Source organism: Stigmatopora argus, chromosome 5 (assembly GCF_051989625.1).
Source record: "Stigmatopora argus isolate UIUO_Sarg chromosome 5, RoL_Sarg_1.0, whole genome shotgun sequence".
NCBI classification, from domain to species: domain Eukaryota; kingdom Metazoa; phylum Chordata; class Actinopteri; order Syngnathiformes; family Syngnathidae; genus Stigmatopora; species Stigmatopora argus.
The window spans coordinates 7138181-7153330 of record NC_135391.1 but is presented as its reverse complement, the minus strand read 5'-3'; the positions used below and the strand labels follow the sequence as shown (position 1 = coordinate 7153330).

General features: G+C 40.6%; 1 protein-coding gene and 1 long non-coding RNA gene across 2 annotated transcripts in view; one reads left to right on the top strand and one right to left on the bottom strand.

The window, feature by feature from the left end:
* The window catches only part of nr6a1a (nuclear receptor subfamily 6, group A, member 1a), a 59824-nt gene that overhangs the window by 13231 nt on the left and 31443 nt on the right, over nucleotides 1–15150 (top strand). The gene's annotated exons all lie outside the window — the stretch shown is intronic.
* Nucleotides 2427–11499, bottom strand: LOC144074472 (uncharacterized). Its single transcript, XR_013300309.1, has 2 exons — nucleotides 11239–11499; nucleotides 2427–3309 (listed from the first exon to the last, which is right to left on the bottom strand). It is a non-coding gene; the product is annotated as an uncharacterized LOC144074472 (long non-coding RNA).

Below are 15150 nucleotides of genomic sequence, written 5' to 3'. Positions count from 1 at the left end.
CACCCCTCTCTTTAACATTAATTTTGCAGACATGTTATTTTATTTTTTGCACTTCATACAGTTAGTGTGATTCCTAGGTAAAATGTAACACATTTTGCTTCATAAAGTACCAACAAAATCTCACTTCTTTATGGAAATTAGTTGGTTAGTCATACTGATCATTGGACCAAATTTAATTCATCAGTATTTTAAAATGTAATTATTATTACCAATCGGATTGGATCACTCTTATATCATGATTAGTCTGCAAATTCCAAGCAATATGTAGACCCCAGTTGCACAACACGTCTGAGGCCGACAGAGGGTGTTGATACATTGTCAATTTGCATGTTACATATGCACCCACGTGCGCCCTGGACCCGCTGAACTCTGCACGCATATGGAAGCACTTGGCTGAAAGTCAGAACACGTTTTTTTCTTCTTCTTTGTCTTCACATAGCCGCCTCTTTATATGGGAGTTCAAAAGTCATTCAAGATTTCAAATTTTGTTTTTCCGGGGAGTGAATCATCACAGTATTCAAAAAAACTCATTTCTTTTAAATTGATTTTGCATCTAATAGGATTTAATTTTGTCTGTAATTTAAGTGCTTCAGCAACTTTTTAAAAATTTTAATGTATGAAACTGGTACTGCATTTGTTCCTCTCCCATTTGCCCTTACAATATGGGACAATAAAATAATATTATGGAAATATTATTGTTAGCTTGGATGCTTTCTTGTGATTTCAGTCTGTAATAATTCATGATTAAGCTCAATTCTGTCCACCCAACTTATTGCTTGCTTAGTACCTATTGTGTGATATTTGACTCTGGGTCAGCCTGAGGAGTGTTTCCAGGTCAGGGAGAAATGGGTCATGCTTTTTCCAGTGTCGTTGCCCATATCGTTAAAATTTTGGAGGACAAGGCCGGCCACAAAATCATGGGGTTGGACAAGCAAACTTTTGTGTGGCCCTGATACACGGTGTGCGACCAACAGTACTGTAGCTTTTGTCAAATTCATGACTTTCCTGCATTACTCTTGGTCAAATTATTTGCGCAATTTCTTTTTTATTCCAATAACAGATCAATATAAATTTTTCCAAGCTACCCCCTCAACTGTTCTCCCAAAAGAACCTAAATTTTTCTTAAATTCTACAATTTGGGTTTGTGTAGAATAAGCATATAGATATATATTTTACAGATCACATTAAATGTAAATTCTGTACAGTATGGATTTAAGATTTATACTGAATAGTTAGAATGTAAATAGAATATAATTTAATTAGAAATCAGATTTCTGTCTGCTTGCCCTTAAATGTGAGCAAAAGAAAAAAAATATGGTGACTTTTGACATAAGATACTATAAGTGATTCTAGTTTGTCATTAACGTCCACTTTGTTTCTATTACTGAATTAATCATGGAAAAATATACACTACTTTGGCTCCGACACCACTGAGGGGGGATGTTTATCTAGCCTTTATGAGGCAATTAGGCAAAGATTATTTGCAGATGTCTCCGTCTTCTATACAGTTACATGCAAATATTGACTTTACCCTCTGCACAGGTTCTTATAACATTTATTTTTATTACAGAACACAGTAAGTTTTATCTGTGCGCAAAAACGGTATAAAATTCTGTTCTGCCTCAGCAGCAGATCTTTAGTAGCCATGAAATTGTGATGTTCAGATATTAAATCTAGTAGAATGTTTGTAAATACAATAAAATATTGAGTCTCTTTTGTGCAATAGAGCAAGACTTGAATACATGCACATCTATTGCAGGTCAACATCTTTTGTTTGGTGCCGTATTTTTTTCTGTTAAATTTGAGATTTTTTTTTACTGTAACTTAACTGAGCGTGGAAAGCAATTTAAATATTTTGTAGCTCTGGCTGGAAAGGCTGTTTTGACACGAGTATGTATTCATGTTTAGACGGTTAGATGTTAACAGTATATCAATAAAGAAAAATAATATATATATTTTTTTCATGCAATCATTCATCCATTTTCACACTTCCACTGAGTGGGAATTGCCCTGGCGAATACACTACTATGCCATCAGTGACTTCTTTTGGAACTTCATTCTTTCAAATGAATGCAAAATAAGGCTTGTGGTTTTTATTATTTTATTTTGACACATTTAAAAAGACATGTTCTAGGAATAATCTTTCTTCTGCAGTACATGCCACACTTTGGTTTCACACAAATGACGATACAGTAATTCATTACAATAATCATGTGATATTCAATTCCCCCAAACACAAAATAAATCTTTACAAAGCAGACAAAACCTAATCGGCGAAAATACCTAAGTACTAACATTAATCATCTCAGTGAGATTTCAAAAGAGGCAGTGCAGTAGCGTCATTCTTACCCAATATTAGAATGTTTGTAGGATAATTTCCTCAGTGGTCATCAGGCATCAGGCATCTTTGAGGCATTTTACCGCAATTTGCATTCATTGATCAGTGAGTTATTCTCATGTAAACCCACCGACAGCAATGAATGTTTATTGCAGCATTTATAGGTGTTGCCAAAATGTCTACTTTCCCCAAATAAATTCTAAAACAGGCTTCCACAATGTATCAAGCATAAGTCAAACACTCCTAAATGTGTCTTTTAAGAAGATTAAGGAGCACGCACTGTGATGTCTCTCAGGGTACATTCAACGGTCGATGGTTTTGTCTGAGTTCAAACTCACCGACAGCGTTGAATGTTCACTGTGGACACCGATAAAGATCTTGGGCCTCACTGTTGCCGTTTCATAGATGGCAGATGTTTGACTGGCCTTTTTCTGTAAATGCAACAGTCACAATCTTTGAGTGAAATCAAATAGTGCTACTGGGTTTATTTCCATTGGTCCCTCAGATCTTGTTGAGGCTCAACTTTGTCTCAGACAAGTGGAAAATCACACACTGGCTTGTTGGTTCCCACCCAGACTGTGTCATTTAACATGTCTGCAGATCCAGATTTAAAGGATGCAGCATTTTTAAACTTGACACGGTCAAAAGACTTTCTGTGATTTCGGCTCACGTCACGTTTCATCAATCGCTTAAAAATTGAAGGCTTCAAACTGAAGTGCCTTTTATCTTTGTGCTTGTGTGTTTCTTTTGGCCCGGGTGGGTAGGCCATATGCCAAAGTGTGTTACCGCCTATGCTGGTGTTGAGGGTTTAAATGACGTCGATGGCAAACCAGAAGGAATGAGAAAGATGATGATGCAGTGGCTCGGTTTTCCTTAAAATAGCTCTTCAGATATGGTGGTAAACCCGCTCCTCGTTTTATCTTCTTCGCCACCTTCAAATCTGTGAGCAGTACTCTCTTCTCTCCTCCAGCCTGCAGCAAAGGGGGGAACAAAAGAAGGGGGAAACATCAGAAATAGCGCGAATAAAAGGGCAGAACATGTTGTCAGTCTGGCTTGTGGAAGCAGTTGAATTAATGCTTCCAAGTGTGATCAGAGAATGTGGCTGTGCCCCACAGCTTAGTACATTGCAGTGTTGTGCTAGTTAGAGATTACTGTTCCCTTTACCCTACGCTGAACCTCAGTTTCTGCTCTGGGATTGCGCCTTCCTGTGTTCGCGTCTTTGAGGTTGGAAAATCATGCAGCCATGTTTTATTAATGCTCTCTATGGCTATCTGTACCTCCTCAACAATAGACTGTCCTCCTCCTCCTCCCTGTCTCGCCTGGTTCCTTTAATATAGATGAAGAAATGTAGAACACTACTGTGTTTGTTCTCAGTCCTCCTTTTTTTGGGATAAATTTAGAATATTTGTGTAGTCTGAGGGTTTTGTAATCACAAGTGAAAGCGGGTAGTTTAAGGCAAGCGTTTGCTGGGATATTGTTTGTGATCTGTTTGATTGAGATAATGAAAACTTCATTTGTCCAGCATAGCGTGCAATTTTGGTTTGTTAATTCAAATATATAAGACTAGTAATAAAATTTAAAAGTATATATTATCATAAAATACGAATTTATGTATGATGCAAATTAGCGACAGAAGGCAGGGAGGGGGGTGTGTGTTAGTAGGGTGGGAGTAAAAATAGCTAAATCACTTTGTTGACATGGATTGAAAAACAAAATATTTCATTGCTGATTGACTAAGGTATATTTGCGTTTATTTAACAACGATTGGAGTAGCATGTTGATGGGCTTGGAAATTTATATGGTTACAGTTCTTCATACATTTGTAGAGGTCTGTATGAAGCACCCACTGTTTTCCCCTTTAAAAGAGCTATTCTAGGTCTTCTCCAATAAAATGCAGGGTTTTTATTTGCCCAAGACTAAAATTTTAGGTAAGAACTGAGAAGTAGATCATTGAGAAATGTGCCCACATTTTATACTCCAGCTTTTTTGTAAAACCCAATGTCATGCCCCTGAACCATTTTGCCGTTTTAGTTCCTTGTTGCTCCAGCGAGACCTCTACTTTGCTCAAGAATGTGTTTCCTAGCTCCGTGCGTTTCCATTCACAGACGAGTAGGTTTCCCTTCTTGGCACTTGGACTCATTGGCTGTGTGCCACCCATACACGAGTCTCCCCCCACCCCATTCTCAAATAACTCATCCTCCCATACTACTTCCTCTATTTCCATTCTGACTCGTCTTTCAGGTTAATTTTCTTCCGTGTTATCGTTCAGCACGATAATACTACATGCTGCTGGTTTAGACAGCATAGTAATGACACTGGTGCCATCCTCAGAAACTTTAAATAACTGGCAAACTTTATAATTATAGCATGTAAAAATAGCTGGGCAAGCACAAGAGCCTATCCGGGCTCGAGCAAAGAGTGCAACAATGTGACTGAACTCGTGTGATCCCTACGTCGTCAGCACATTCCGCTGCTTGGACAATGAGAAGCACACTGTGTACTCTGTCGCGTTGCCGCCTGGTCTACGGCCAGACCTCCATGCTGTCATATTCAAAGGCGGTGCAAATTGAAGCCAATGTTAATCAAGTCATTACTTCATAAGATATGCCTTATGTGCAAACAGGAAAGCATTGTTACTCAGTGACCGTGGCGATGAGATAGACCTAACATATCGTACAGTACGTACAGATAGATCTGTCGACCGTACCGAATTTTTAATTACGGAATTGACTGGAATTCTTTTGTGCACCATGGCCTTTGCGGTTGGACTACTCAAAAGCTTGTGACCTGTGAATACATTCATAATCTATCATATAGGCTATAACTATCAAAAGCTTAACCTCAAAAACAGCAAAAAGCTAAGCATCATTAAAAAAACATGATTAGTATAGAAGCAAATTAGGGTACAGCCATGTTTGGCACGTCTGATCACTAATTTTACAGGACCGCCATATCTTGTTGCATAAATTGTGATGCCTGCAGCAAATGTCCTTGCATGGTTGAAGCAGTGTTCCACATTTCTACGAAACTTCTCATTATGGAAGTACACAGAAAGATAAAATCTCAATCATAAAACTGTAAGTGTGGCCAACTCAACCAATTTCAACAATTATTCCTTAATTACTGTCACAGTCCCAACAGCCTTAAAGTCAGATTGGACATTTTGTCAGTCTTTTAGTAATTCTATGAGCAGCGCTCCTCTTATATTCTGTCGCTCTAGCGGGACTAAATTACTTGAAGAAATAGAAAGGAATATACTCTATGTAAAATACAGGCATGGAATCAATTTGAATATTACAGTTTTCTATTTTTTTTGAATTGGCAGTGTGTACCCAGAAGCTCTTCAGATTTGCCCGGAATGAAACTGCTGGTTTTTCGGTGTGATGCATGTTGCTCTGTTTAATCTTCTTAATTTAGAAAACAAGATTTCAAAAATTCCCTTTTACTATTTTGCTTAAAATTTCCAAAACTTTATTTAAAAAAAAAAATCAAACAAACCCCTCCCCCTCCATTTTTCCTCATTAAATTAGAACAAGAACAAACTCCAGGAACCATCTTTCCAAGATGTCTATCCACTCTTCTTTTTGGGTGGTTAATTCTGATTTATTCGAGTCAATAACTAAAGATAAGGGCTCACTTAGGGACTAGTATCAGAGGCTAGCCCTGCTCCAGCTTAGGGACTCCTTCGGGCTGACTGCCAAGCCTTTGCGGAATCACTCAGTATCCACGTGCCACGGATCACTCTGGCAAGGTTGCAGGCATTCACACGCAACCTTGACGATAACCATCCCACCTCCTTTCTCCACAGCTACCTTGCTGTTCAGCATTAACCCGTGACTCTCAATAGTCATACATTGCTCCACCACAACATCTGCAGTGTTCCTGACTTAACTTTCCCTGCTTGTCTTTTCCATAGATCGTATTTTTAGCCGTCAGTATTTTTTACTTTTTCCTCTGCCGATGCTCCTGCGTGTTCACTGTTTTTAGTCAAAATCTTTCGTGTAGCTTTGCTTTGCCTTGCACTTTTTTGAACTCAGTACTGAAGCACTTGATCGTGTCAATCTGGCTCTCGTTGACTTCTCCACTTGTGCAGCATGCTTGAGAGAAACGCATTGCATGTCTCATTCCTGGCTCCTCTCCAAAGCTTTGTTACTTCATTTTATGAATGTTGAGACCGATAAAAATATATCGCATGCTTTTTTTTCCAAAAAACGTAGTTCGGAAGATTTCTAAAACCGTGTTATTAAAGAGTTTTTTGGGTCAATGTCATGGTAATTTAACCGTGTTTTTTTCTCTCTAGAGTCTACAAACATTTTTCTTTCTAGTCTTTACTAGACTTGACGTGCAAAGACTCTTTTATTATAATGTTTTCTGTCCACACAGTCTGTTGTATGTTAAAGCTTTGATGGAGCCTGTGGCTAAACCTCTTTCTCGGCATAGTCACTAAGCGAAAATAGCAGTTATACGACGGGAGTGGTTCAAGATAACATATGTTGTTGTTCCAGAAATTCTTTTTTTTTTTTTTTTTTACATTTTTGTAAGTGTAAATATTGGTGCATCTTCTGCAATCAATTGGATAACGAGCACCATACACCGACTAAAATACAGATGTTTTGCTTACTTACCATTTTGGGTAGCAGCCCTCCCCTATTTTGTCACAATGCTCTGTTTGATTCCCATTCCTTTTATGCTTGAAGCGAATACATACGCTGTGGAAATGCGTTTCAGCATTAAACCAGCAGGGACACTCTGCCCTTTATCCACCGTGTTTTTTGTTCTGGCGACCTTATCGACGCCGCTAAAACCAAGTTAAGATCGTCTTCTTGTCGCTCGATGTTACAACACACACGGCCTTAGATGTTAGTTCAAAGCGATGGCTAAAAAGAAAAAGTAAATGAATATTGCGGTGTTAAAAGTCAGTTAGGTTGAGTTCAAACGCTGATCCTTCGCATAGAACTTTAGTGACTGTAGAGGCCGGTGCTTTTCTGAGCTGCTCAGAGACTTAACCCTCCTCCTTGGCACCTTCCTCTTCTCTTGCAGAGGAAAATCTCTGCTGAATTCGTGTCTTCTTTCAGATTTCTAAGAGGCGTTAAACCTTTCTGGATTAAAGGAGGTAATCTGACAGGCAGAAGATTGTATTAGCCAGAGTGTTGGCAGAGCTTTTAATTTCTCCTCTCTTTTCATTTCCCGGCTCACAGCCCGTCTCTCCTGCTGACCCGCTCGATGGTATTATTGTGTCTTTCTTTTGAATTACAGAAAAAACATCCACATCCTCACCACCATTCACTCCTCTCTCTCTCTCTCGCTGTCCCACTCTTTCACTCCCTTCATCTGCTTTCCCCCTGCCTCTCGCTCTTCTCGCAGTGACAGCATACTTATGTGAACCCATGATTTATCATTTGCTAATCCGTGCTGATTATGGAGCTTTCCGCACAGTCCTTATCTGTTGCTGAGGCCGCTTTTCACTCCGGAGCTGCCAATTATCTTTCAGGCTGCCTGCAAACAGACTTGTCTCTGTCAGCCAGCTGCACAACCGCCACCAAACTGCTTACATTATATAGAAAGCACACGTGCGGCTCTCCAACAACTGGCTGGCTCCGCAGATGATTTAAATAAAGTATTAGAGTTTTGACTCACTGATTGGTATTTCAAATGGGATGCTATTCTGCATTATTTGCACACAATATGAGGAATAGTCAAATCCAAAGTCAGAAAAACTGACAAATGCCTTCTGGCCTGCAAAAAAAGGCTTTCAGTGGTATTTCGTGTTGGTTACGTTGTTTGATGCTAATACTCCAAAAGTCAAGGTGACGTTAACTTAAATGTATTCACCGTGACACGACTTCATGTTTAGATCCGTTAGCATCAAGGTCAAAATTTTGCTCGCGTGACCAACTCGCCACTGACACTTTTATACTGACAGCCGCAGTGGCGATGCCTCACTGTGACTCACGCCACACTTCTCGAAGCCAAGGTTAGTGACAACATGAGGTTATTGCAAGCAAGGCTAAGCCTGTGGGGAGGGTATGCAGATCGCGGTGCACTCAGCTGATGTGCCGTCCAATTGTCACAGTAATGGGAAGTGACGTGCACATCAGAGCAATGTGGGTCAGAGCGCCAGACGACTGGCCCGCGGCCTGTATCTGCTTTATTAGGCAGGCAATGTCTAATCTGCTGTAGCTCGACCAGACAAAATTCTCTAATCGACCCTGATATTCAGTGAACACACATTACCATCTTCTCTCATGCTTAGAAACACACAGCCCGGATGGGGCTTGTTTATTTGTCATGTAAAAAAATTCAAATGTTTAGTGCTAAGATCATTACTTAACAAACTACATTATGTGTTGTGTCTTGGTTCAAACGTTTCCGAATGCTCATGGGACAACATTCAGTGCCAATTCTGTTTTGGAATATAAGACAAGTTGTGTGCCTTATTTAAAAATATTTTAAAAAGGACACTTTTGATGCAGTTTGGAATTTTATTTTATTTGACTTTGTCTTTTTTTGCAAAGAGAACTAGATGTGCAATGTGCAAAAATGTGTTTCCATGACATGGACCGACACTGGTGACTGTTGGGGAGGGAAGAGATGGCAAGGCAAAGTTCGAAAAATATAAAAGGAATCTGCAGGGCTATGGCAAAGTTTTGCATGCTTCTGACTCAGTGCCTGTACAAATCTATTTCAGCCAAAGGAAAGGGACATATGGGACCTTCAAGTAATTTAGCATTTTCTACTCAGACTGTTTTTACGGCAGGGGAAAGACGCAGAGAGGAGTTCAGTTCCCGCGAATCTGCCACAGCCTCATCAAAGGCAGTAATTTCCTGTTCATTTCTGGCCCCCATCCCCCAACTCTGAGCTCTTGTCTGCTAATCCCACCCCTGCACACAACCCCCACCCTCTCCCAATCCCCACCCTGGGCCCCCCTGCTGCTGTCCTGCCTGGCTGTGCTTCAGTTTGCAGCACTCCGGGTCTGAGGGCTGCGGTGGGAGGCTATGTGCTTTGTGTCCGAGGGCTTGCAGTTCAGTTGAGCACTAACAAATCCTCATTGTCCTGTGCAAGAGTGGTGTCAGAGGAGATCGTCACTGGTGTGTGTGTGCATTTTGAGGGAAGGGGGTTGTATTGCTGTCTGGTTTCTATTCAAATCCAGGTACACACAAGCCTGGGCGGGAACAAAGCGCGTAGAGAGGCTTATAGAGCGTCAAGCATGGGACCAAAGTCCTTGGAGGACTCAGTTGAGTCCAGGCAGAACTGAGTTGAAGGGTCAGAGGAGCTGCTTACACAACTGCTGCCCTCCCTGAACTGAACACACTACACATTAGCTCTACAAGTGATGCCGGGAGGTCCCAACATCTAAGGGGATCACATCCAAGACACCGAGATGATTCAAACCCAAACAAATTATTCACCTTCAGATGTTTGCCGGTGACCGATTTTGTTATTTGATGGCCCCGGCTTTAGAAAGGATGGTCAATATATTATTTTAACAATTTGTTCAGTAAATAAATTCCCCGTTTTTGGAAGAAATATCTTGTGTCGGAGACTTTGAAGTTTGTAGGCCGCCATTGAAAAAGAGTTACATGTTGGATAAGATGTGTATCGGGTTGACAAGACTCTACATGTGTAGGTATTTTACATTGCTTTCCGCTTTGGAGGTCTGTACACACACAGAGCGGTCTTATATGAAGACTTGGTTTTCCATGACCCGAAGGGACATGTTGCAGGATTATTGTTCTTGTGCCGGAATTAAGCCTATGTATGTTTGCGCCACCTCTGAGTACATCTGTGGTCTTTAGGGATGTTTTTGTTGTTGTCGTTACTCTCTTTTGCACTCAACCATTTGCTGTGGATTAAGAGCTTTGGACAAAAGCAGACCAGGGCAAAAATACAAAAAAAGTTCACATAGGAATAGCCATCGTTTCCTGTCACTAAATACATTCCAGTCACTCCCCATGTGAGTTTGTGGGGGAAACCAAGGAAGAAGCCTTGCTTGTACACATAAAGCATTCTCCCCTGCTCGTCGTCTATATTTAACGAGTTCTAAATTTACACTTCCTTTTCTACATTTCCCTATTGTGGAAGGCGGATTTGAAAAGAGCGTAAAGCAATCAATTTTTGATTGAATCCTCGCTGTTTCGAAATGCTTTAAACCGACGTTTCCAAGAAGATCGGGTTTATTTCCTTCAACTAGGATGGAAGTTGGAGCGGCAAGGCCACCACTTTGAGAAACAGAAAATGAAGAGGTTCATCCTTAACCCTTGTTGATGACCAATGGCAGGGGTTCCCCACCCATCACGGCAGCAGCTGGCTACCCCTTCCTCCTGATTCAGTCCCTAATGGCTGACCTACCCTGTCTGGGCTGCCCCACTTGCTTTTGTCTTCTGTCTGGCTCAGTTCCTCTCAGTCAAACATAGCTACTGCCTGCTGCAGTCTACATTCCCACAGAGCAAACACTAAATCACACACGCACGCACGCGCACACACACGCACGCACGCACATACACGCACGCACATACACACATACACACATGTACAGTTTTCACACTCGGCACACTTTGTCCAACACGCACAATCTCTGTCTAGTTGGTCTTTCTCGCATACATTCTTCTCAAAGTCCTCCCACATACAAAGCTTTGGTCTTTCACTCACATCACACAAGAAACATACACTTTTCACACACATTTTAGTTTGCGCCACATGCCGGTGAGTTCGCTATGTGTAAAACAGTTAAAACTATAACTTGACCCATTACCTGATTAATAATTGTTTATCATTTTTGTGAAAAGATGGTACACTATTGTCCATCAAATTATGGACTCATGCCAAAGTGCTGAGGAAATGCATTATTTTTCAGTTTTTTTTAAAGCAAAAACAGAAGGTCAATCAGTTCAAATACTTACCGGTAGCCGGAAGAAAAGTTGGGCAACTGCAATCTGGGTTGTCTGGATAGTAGAAATAGGAGACGACTTCCATATTCAGGGGTTAAAATACACACTATCTTGTCTATATGAAATGGTTCTTCTCTATGTTTCACCCAGACACATGCACAAATACACACTGAAGCACAATCCTGACATGCAGTCTTTCAGTCCGATCTCCGTGCCGCCAATGGGACCTCAGCCAGGAGTTTGCAAATACAAGTGGCTCACAAATCTCTCTCTCTCTCTTTTTTTCTCCCTCCCTTACTCCCTCCCTCCCTCGCTCCCTCCCTCTTTCCCTCTCGCGCCTTCTGCACAGCTACATAGATAAACAAGAAACCACATTCCCACATGCATCCACCCCCCACTCAGCACAAATGTACACACACACACGTACACCAATGCGTGCACATACGGAAACATACACAAAAGTGCACATAGCAATTCACACATGCAAACACGCATGGAAAAGACGAGACAGAAGTTAGGAAACTGCTCCACATTTTTGTGCATGCACTATATATGAGGCAGTTGATGGACAGCAGCACATAGTCTCATGAGTGGAGAGAGGGCGTTCGGGATTGGTTGGAGGCTGGGGAACGGAGGGGGACCAGGGGTTGTTGTGATTGGTTTGAGCTCACACCATTAAAAGGAGAATGCTTCTCCATTGAATGGCAGCTGGCATGGGTGGAGTCTAGGTGACATGGCTCTGGGCATGGTAAAAGTGGTATAAAATATCCAGAGATACATGATTAAAGTATTGTTTGTTCATCCATCCGTCCACCCACCCATTCATCCATCCATCCCTCCATCCATCATCCATTTATCCAAGGTCAGGTCGAGGGGCAACAGCTTCAGCAAGGAAGCTGAGACTTCTCTTTCATCTCAATCAAAGTCTTGACCTCAACCCAGGCATCTCCTCAAGAGAACCATTTAAACCTCACATCCAACATCCTCAAATTGTTTCCCTGTGACAGGTGGATTTACTTTGATGTGTTTGACACCAATCTCGATAAAAATATTTACTTTGGGACCAGCTCAAGAAAGCATTGTGAAACTTGTACTTTGACAGTGATTTATTTGGACAAACATGTATTTGAGATGTTTAATATTGAAGAACTATAGGTCTAATTATTATTTGCTTAGATTCAAATGAGAATACAAAAATTGTTTCATTTTATATCATGATGCGAATTATCTTTTTTTCTTATTATAATGCCTCGTTTGACTGTACACATAATGTAGTCTGGTAGTTTATACATATTTACATTGCAAGAATGATGCAATTTCTTTGAAAAATTATACTTATTTTTATGCATGATACTCCCAAATGAGTTTTCACACTAAAGCAGCAAATATTTATTTTTGAAAATAATTTTAAAAACAGATCTGTGATGAAAAACAAAATGGAGTGATTAAAAAAATGCACGAAATAATATCGTACAAATGTCCTTACAAATTGTAAGGTATGTGTTTCTCTTGATGATGACGTAGATAGGCCCGGAGCGCTGCCAAAGTTCTTTCATGCACAGTTGATTATATCACCCTGACCTGAATAACGTAGTGGTCCATGCTCAGCAACACGCTGCCACACAGGCTTTTTACCAATCTTAACCCAATAGGGTCCCGCTCTTTAAGCACCATGCTGTGACATCATATCTACTAGGATAATACTTTTTTACCCTATTCTGGTTTAGTCCGATATGACAGCTGAGTATTCATAGGTTTGAATAAACAGCAAAAAAATATGGTGTACTTTAACATTGTGTCGGTCCAATGTGTACATCAGTTAAAATAAATATTTTTGGGAAACTTTAAGGGCTTTGCAGAAAAAAATAGTAAAGTGTAGTGAAAGAATACATGTTTTTTCCCCTCATCTATTCTTGGCTATTTTTAGCACTTTCTTTCCTGTTGGAGATGCACCTGATTACAAGTTCTCTTACACTTGGTCAGTTAAAATTCCTCTGGGAATACTGTGACTGTCTTGACATTTCATAATTAAAACCCATTCTGGACACGGTGTTGTAAGCACCAAAGCATCTCTAGAATACAAAGCTTTAAAATAGCCCTTTGTTGTGCTAATGTGCTGATATAATCTCTGTCCATATAATTCTTCATATGTAAAGATAGAATGGAGGGGGGGTGAACATTGTCTCCCGGGTTAGGGTAGATTAGGTTGCGAGAGGAAACTGCAGCGCGTCCTGCAGCTGTGTTTACGATGACAAGCCTGGTGTAGGCAGACTAAACACAACAGACAACGTTACCTGCAGGGCTTCCTATTTCCATTCCCATTGCCCGTTCTATTTGATTTGTGAGCCCAGTAGAATTTCAGTGTCTCCAAGTCACCATGACACAGTATCACCAAGTTAGTTGCTTACTGATGTGCACTGACCTGATTGAATTCACTGAAGCAGGTTTTTATACCCTTGTAATGATGGTGCTTATTGTGCCAAATGGGAAAAAAGGTCACTAGGCTGTGCCATTATTAGTGCCTTCTAATTATGTGCATGCCTTCCAAATATACAGTGTGCGTCCGATATGACAAACCTTGAATCTTTATGCTTCCACAGTGAGAGTTATTGACTAGGAGAGATGCATAGAGGGAGAGAGCAAGATGAAATTCTCATCCTTGGTTCAGATCCTTAAGAACGCTTGGGATGGCAGGATCTTATTATCACAGCAAATTTGCAATGTGCAGAGTGGAGGAGATTAGATGAGTCCTTTCCTTTGAAGTGTATTTTTCAACCATTGTGCAATGGCAAATTCCATCAAGTGTTGGGGGAGGCTGGGGTAAGAGGCAGTGGCAATGAATGCTGCCACATTAAAAGCTGTCATTTGCAAAATTTTACGAAAGAGTCGCTAACTTACTGAATGAGGAATGCCGCCTATTTCAGCAATGTCATTCATGCTGGACTATGGATGACAGAATGATAATATATATTTCATATAGATGCGGACTGCGCCTCACATTACATGTATCTTTAATTTTTTGTATAAATAATGATTTAATAATGTATTTACTGTCTGGAGAATGGCAAAAAATAGCTCACAATGAATCATAAAGCGCTTTAGGAAGGCTGTGCATATTCTATATGAGGATGGTCAACTCGGTTGAAATAAAGTCTTGGGTCGTTATTCGGCCTTATGTAACTTTTTTGACTTGCACTTAACTTGCTGCCTACTTCAGGGCTAACCAAACAACACTGTTTGTGTCGTAAGGATGAACGTTGCTGCAGTGAAGTTATCGCTCCCATTTTGTAGTTCTGCAGGGCCAGAAAAGCCTTAGGCTAGGCTAGGAGGACTTCCCTGGGGATCGAGTTGAGGAGTGACATCCACCGGCCTGTGCCTCAGATCTGGTTACAACATCAGGCCAAATACAAACAGTGAAGTGCTGTTGGAAGTGTCCCGACATGCCAGCGACCATCTTGTTTCTGCAGTTGTTCCGTTTTGTCCTTTTCATCTTTTGAGTCAAATGACATAGCTTCAAAAAATACTGTTTTTGTCCTTAGTTGTGAGATTCTATCTAAAATTTGTTGATTCAACCTTTGCAAAACAATACAACTGAATCATGAAATTAAGCCCCTTTCAGACATACAAAAAAGTCCGGTGATGTAAAGGTGTTTAGTACAAAGGTAATTTGCCAGCTCAGTGGAAACGGATATCAGGGAATTATTTGCAAAAGCCCATTGATTTTATGTAACATATTACAAATAACCTTGACCTTAAAGCCTTCCACAATAAAGGTAGTCAAAGTCTTATAGGATTGGCACATTCACGGGGATTGTTGTTGGCATATCCAGGGAAGGATTAGATCGCCTCCAATAGTTTGCTCAAGGATACTTTGACAGGACCGCGGGCAACTGGAGGATCAAACCTACATCATTCAGTTGAAAA